Here is a 7,525-nt window from a genome sequence, read left to right as displayed (position 1 = left end):
CGTTTGCTTAATACAATTTGACTTTTTTTTAATTATTTATAGTGTTTATTTTCTAATGGTTTAATTCATTGCTTGTAGTGCAAATTTTGTTAAGTTATGTTGCATTTGTTTTTTAATATATATTGCGTTCCTAACTATTGATTTATTTATTAGGAAAAACTAAAGGATAAAAAGACGGAGTATGAAGCGATTGGTTCCAGTGATAGTTCTGTTCATATTAACGACATTGATAACCGGATTATTACTGAAGTTTTGGTCCTGAAAGGTATGCCGGGTTCGATTTCAAGGATCTTTTGTTAACCCAACCTAATACTTTAGATCCAGCTCACAACAATACATGCCTTCGGGGAGTCAGGCTCAAGCTGAAGTTTAGAGGTTAAGAGACCAGATGGCTCAGATGCAAGCGACCATAGTTGAGCAAATTACACAACTTAAAGCAGAGCAGCATCGAGAGAGTTGAGGTTCAAAGATATGAAGAACTCCAACTACAACTTAAAGCAGATGCAGCAGCGAGAGAAGTTGAGGTTCAGAGGAAGTATGAAGAACTCCAGCTGCAGCTTAAAGCAGATGCGGCAGCGAGGGAAGTAGAGGCAAGCAGCGAAAGAAGCAAGGCTGCAGCGAGGGAAGTAGAGCAGAGCAGAAAGTACGACGAACTTCAACAGCAGCTTCAGAATATGATGAAGATGTTTCAGAAGTCGCAACATCCGCCGTCTTAGACTATTGTGTAAATATTTTTATCATTTTAACTTTTAAAATTTTTGTAAGAATAATATGAATTATATTTTATTTATTGATATTGATATTATATATTATTCGTTTAATTTTAAATATTATATAATTTATTGCTTTTGTTGGTTTAGATTTGGTTTATTTGGATTGTTATTACAGGAGGGCTGAAAATATGGAAAATTTTCTTTTATAAATCTGCCAAAATTAGTGGCGTTTGTGGCAAAAGCGTCGCTAAAAGTCATGATCTATAGCGGCGTTTATGGAAAAAAGCATCGCTCTATAGCGGCATTTGTGGAAAAAGAACCGCTAAAGGTCATGGTCTATAGCGGCGTTTGTGGGAAAAGCGCCGCTAAAGGTCATGGTCTATAGCGGAATTTTTCTGGAAGCACCGCTAAAGGTCATGACCTTTAGCGGCGTTTATTTCTAAACACGCCGCAATGTTAGCGACGCTGTCAATAGCGGCATTTTTTGCGGCGCTCAAATACTTTTAGCGGCGCTTAAAGGCCTAAAAAAAACGCCGCTAAAAACTTGTTTTGGAAAAACCATGTACTTATGAACCAAATATATGCCATCATGGACTACACATTTTCAACATCGTTTACTTGGAAAAACCATGTGAACCACACTTAGCAATCGAAACATGCAAGAGACTCCACAGGTAGCCATGTTCTTACACGCAAGGCTTTCATATTTTACACAAAAACATGCTTCCCAATCTCACTTTAGGGGAAGCAATTCTTTAAACTTATACGTGGCTAGTCAACTAGCAAAATTTACATGAAATCAAATAGTTTAAAAATGAGAAATTTATTTAATTGGTTTTTAGGTTGGTCCATACGGTTTGAGGTTATGGTTCAACCCCTTTCTCTAGACTAGTACCTAATTGATTCCCTCAACTGATCCAAACAATTAATCTAATTGTTGAAAACAGGTGATCAGATGACATATATACACCTATTACGATTTTGTACCGATGTTTTAAATATGCTTTGCTATATTTTGTTAACATTTATTAAGCAAAGCTTGTTTAATAATTGGTCAAAGTTCATTGAACAAGACACGAAAAATAAAGTTAACAAATACATCCAACCCTTATAATAGGATAAAAAAACAATATACTAATAAAGCCAATATAAAATGATTAAGGAGATTGTCTTCAAAAAATTCATGTAATTTGATTGGTTTTCACAAGCATGAATTATTAATCGAGCAATTCTATCTCTAAGGATCATTGCATTAAAAGGAGTTCTTAAGTTTTTTTAGAGAAAGACTTAGTTGGTGAAGAGTTCATTGTAAATGTACGAAAGTGAGATGGTAACAATTTAAGGATTAATTGAGCTTAAATTATAAATTTGAGTGAGAGTTTATAAATGATTTTTCATTAATACCTCGTAGACGTAGATTGTTGAACCAAATTGTGTAAACATTTGCTTATGTTTAATTATTCTAATTTTTTTTCATTTATTGTTTCTCAATTAACAAACAAGATATTATATGAAACATATATGAATTAATTATGGGTTAATTATAGGATGAATATTTGGTATACACAATATATTTTTTTATTCCACAAACAGTTTTAAAAAATTAACTTGTATTTTTTTAATATATAAATTTTGAATATTTTAGGACACTTGTCGACCTTTGCTTGTGAAAACTAAAAACTTCACTGATAGTGTATCAAATATTTTCCCTTAAATATATCCTTTATATAGTATAAATTCAATAAAATTTAATTAGGGTATACCCTTTTTTAAACAAAGCTTCACAAAATAAACCCAGTTGATTTCAAGGCTAAACAACACCATGGAAAAGCCTATAAGTGTTTTCCGATACGAATTGCTGCTTTCTTGCATCTTATTAAAGCAATGGGATTTCCAATGTTGGAAAGCTGAGAGGTTGTGATTGGTATGTCACCTTGGAGTCGGAACGGCGCTTTAGCTCTTCATTTTCGAGTTAGGTGTTGCATAACAAGATATCAAATAAATTATCAATTATTCATAAAAATATATATTAAAAGATAGAAAAAATCGGTTCAATCTCTCTCTCTGAATCCATACCTCAACCAGTCTAATTCTGAAAACCGTGTATCCGTACAATTCATTCGGTAAGTCTACAGTCTACACTTATTTACCATTTGACACCTATGTTTTAAGTATGTTTCACATTATATATTTGAAATAACCTTTAACGATTAAGCTAATAATGAAAGACTGATGAAAAAAAAACTCGACTGGCACCATATTAACTTTGAACTCCAATAAAAGATATTTAAGTTGAGGAACCAATTACCAATAAATAATATAGAAGATTAAAGCACATTTCTGAGATTGACCTGTTCTTCTTTTGCAGCATAAACAGCCAGTGGAGAAATTAAGGATCATTTTACCGATCAAAAGCATTAGGGCTGAAGTTAATCCAAGAACATGCGATGGGCTCTTTGGATATGTACATTCTCCAAAAGCATCTAAATGAACTTTGACCTTCTAAAAAAAATTAAAACAAGAATATTTTTAATAGAGAATTACATAAATATAAAAAAACATTAAAGTTTTACAAATTTGATTTTTTTTTACCTTAACCCTTGTAGCTTCTAGCAGCAAAGCCAGTAATGGCTGATTTGTCCTCTAAAAGGTATCACAACCAAACTATAATACCCTTTTTGTCCATCTCTTACACTTTCCGGATAGAAATAACCTGAGATTTCTGTTTTTTGGATGATGATAAAAAGCTTGATTGATGTTGTTTGTAGTGGCTTTCTTTGCGACTCCTCATGCAATCTTTATAGGGTTTTGGCTAAACGTTATGTTTATTATGTTAATAACATATTATATCAAAGTAATTATTGTATTTAATGTTATAATTTTTTTGGCATATATACTAAAATTACATCTTTTTATCAATTTAACTTTTTTTTAGTTAATTGATAATTAACTTTTTAAAAAGAGTCGAAATTATTTTTTTGGAAATGTTAACTAAATATTAATTTTAATGATGCAGTGAGATCATTTAAATTTCATATACCTTCACTAATATTTTATTTATTTATATTCAGTCAAAAAAAATAAATATAAAAATTCATTAAAACAAAAGGAAAAAGAAGACTAGAATTCATTTAAAGTTTCTTTAATTGTTTTCAAACTTAAATTGATTTTAAATAAATATGAATGTTTGATATGAATTGTAATGCTTGATATTTTAATATCAACTAAAATAGAAATTAATTTGAACTACTTTAGTAAACAAATATAGTGTCTCGTACTGAACTCAATGATTGAATGGGGTATGAAGTAGTAATAATTTTTTTTCATATTATATTCATCTTTTCCAAGGCCATACAACTGTGTTAGTTCACCCCTAAGCTTAGATATCATACTTATTATTATTTTCTCTTTTAGTTTGCTGATTAGTTGATGGAGTCGGCTTTTAAAATAAGCAAAAAATTTATGGATGACCAAGAAAATACGTTTCCTTCCATTGGTTTTTATGCAAAAGAAACAATTAAAGATTTCTCATATTTAATGATATGCATTTTTCTAGTCCTGGTACAATCAATGGAACGTTTATAGGGCAAAATACCAAAAAAAGTTACTTTTTTTTAAAATTTATCGAAATAGGCCCGTATTTTATTATTTATCGGAATGGATCATTTTTTCCCTAAATCGCGTTCCGTCAGCGAGAAGTCAGGGGACTGTCAGCAACCGCTTCCACGTCAGTGCGCTTACTGACGTGGCAACAAATCGCGTTACATAGGAGCATTTTATTGTTCTTTTTATATGTTTATTAACCGATACATATATGAACCGATGCATATTGATTGTGTATTAACCGTGTGTTATAATTACATTAGAAAATAAGCCAAAATTCACTCCTAAAGTTTGCCCTCATTGGACCATTCGGGCTTTTATTTATTATTAAAAGTATTAGTGGTAGAAATTAAATTTTGAGGAATTATTAATTACGTGTAGAAGTAAATAACGCGCGATTTTTTTGGGATTTAATAGAAGAGTATCAAACGATTAAATTTTTAATGGTGTATTAAATGATAAAAAATTAAAATTATTAAATAAAATGTGATAATTTATAGTACCATCTGCATAGTTTACCCTTTTTTTCTTTTAATGTTCCACACAACGGTTTAGGTCACGGTTGTATATCAATCTGTATATATTGTTTCGACTCTAAATTGATGTTAAGTAGGTAAGCTTTTGGTTCGATCAAAATTTCATTGTACGAGGATCATTTTAGTGTTTTTCGATCTATTTTAACCAATACCAATATGAATCAATGCATATTGATTTGTACCAATTGATAAAAATTTAATATATTTTGTCTTAATCATAGAATACAGGAGAAAATAAAAATAATCATTAAAAAGAGTTATTAAACTTAATTAATATTTTCAATTTTTACCAAAGAATTATATATTTGCATATAAATATATTTATCACATGTATATATAATAAATATCTATTAAGAAACTATAAGCTATATTTTTAAAATAATAGTTTAAGGTGTAAAAATTCTTAAAATTTTCAAAAAACATGTAATTAAGTCTTTATTTTTTTTTTACTTAATCGAGTATTTGAAGTGTGAAAATATATCAAAAGGATCTTTTAATCCTTAATTTTAGTTATGGACCGTTAAAATTAACGGCACCTAAAGTTAACAGTCCAATTTTTTTCTTTTTCAGTTGTCTCTATCATGTGTCATGCGGTGGAAAAAATAAAAAAAATCAATAAAATTTATTAAAAATATATAAATTATTAAAAATTTATAAATGTATATAAATATTATAAAAAATTGTTAAAAATATAAAAAAATTATCAATATAAAAATATAATTTCTAATTTTAAAAAAAAATATATATTTTTTAAAATTTTATATGTTGTGATGAAGATGGTCTCAAAAGGTCCATACTCATGGATCCAAGAAGAAAAAAAGCTTATACATAAAGAACATACCATGGCTAAGTTCAATACTGCTTTTTTCTTTCACGCTTATGGTGTCTCCAAAACTATGGTGCGCCACCACCATTGGAGCAGAAGACATGGAAGCTTTCAATTTATTAAATACAACCAGTTTTCATTGGAACACAACAAGTCCTTTCGGTCTTCAAACATCGTTGAATAATGAGAAGAAAACCTCATCCAACAGTGATGGGATGGGTCATTGCTCTAAACATCGTTTAATATATTTTTAATAAATTTCTATAATTTACATATACTTTTCCTATATTTCTTATTTTTATAATAATTTTTATATATTCTTTATAACTTTCTATAATTTTTATTTTAACAAATTTAAATATTTTTCTATATTTTAATACAAGTTTTATTTATTTTATTTTCCTACCACATGTCACAACCACAATGTGACATGTGGCGGAATTAACTGAAATAAAAATAAAATTGAAGGTTGTTAATTTTAATGGTCAAATAATTTTTTTATGCATTTTGACAATTAAAGTACCCAATTGAATATAAAAAAATTATTTTAATTGCTTTTTATACTTTTAAACATTAATAATTGTTAGTTGACAAATAAATTTTTTATTTCACATTTATCTTTCAATATATATATAATATTATTATTATTATTATTTATTTCATATTTATTACAAAGCCATGACTCTTGAGTAGGAATTGGGTCAGCATGGCTATGCAACCAATTTTTTTTTTAATTGGTTTGGAATTTAATTATATATATATTAGATTAGAATAAATTTATTATGTATTAATCCATAATTTTATTATTTTTAAAGTGATTAAATAAAATAGATTATTTTTAAAGAAGGCAAAGTACTATTTATTATAATTTACAATTTCTTCATAAAAGGACTAACTTAAAAATTTTTCATTATTGTAGGGACATGACCCCTGCTTGCCTCCCCTCAGACGCACCTTTGTATGCCACCTTCATTTGGAATCGGTGCATTGTTAGCGTCCTCCCCTTTCGATTAGGGTTTGAAAAGTAAGACACCGGAAATGAAACTTATAGCAGCAAAGCTAGCTCCAGCGGCAAAGATTCCGGCTTTGACGACAGGACAATAGTACATGTCGTTTCTCTCAATTGCTTGATCGTTTTGATCTTTGGACACTGCACCCTTTAGCAATAGAACAATCGCTACAATAAATGTGATCCTGTGTCACGTATAAAAAAAAAACATGGTAAACATTATTGCTGATTAAAAAAAAAATCAAGAAAATCGAAAATTGATTCAAATTGTAGTATTTGGTTCTATTTCCAATAGCAAATTTAGAAGCACGGGATTGGCTTCCCAAAATGGAAAAATTGCTATGCAGGTCCTTTAGAAATATTTAAATTATAAATTAATATATTGTCAAATTGCACTTTAACCCTCAAAAATAAAAATATTCTATTATGTCCCTTCAAAGTTCAAAATAATGAAATTATAAATTAATACATTATAAAATTATATTTTGACCTCTCAAAAATTTATAATTTAATTCCGATCCCCTAAAAATTTTAGAATTCGCACTTGTCTATCTCAATTACGTTTCACTAAGTACACATGTTACTTTAAGTGTATATGGTTTAGTTTTGTTTCGATTTACAAAAAAAAATTGTAACGTTAAATATGCTGTAAGTCCTTATACTCTTCATAGAATTTAATTTTAATACTTTTATTTTTAAGAACTTAGTCTCTCTACTTTTTAGATTTCGAAATTCAAGTCCAATAGTTAACATTGTTTTTTTTTGTTAAATTTATTAGTGGGATGTTTTGAAATTAAAAGAAAAACACTTGTTTGATAGCCATGTAACTAAAATATGA

This window comes from Gossypium hirsutum, chromosome D08 (genome assembly GCF_007990345.1).
Source record: "Gossypium hirsutum isolate 1008001.06 chromosome D08, Gossypium_hirsutum_v2.1, whole genome shotgun sequence".
Taxonomy (NCBI): domain Eukaryota; kingdom Viridiplantae; phylum Streptophyta; class Magnoliopsida; order Malvales; family Malvaceae; genus Gossypium; species Gossypium hirsutum.
Note: the sequence above shows the minus strand (reverse complement) of the source record.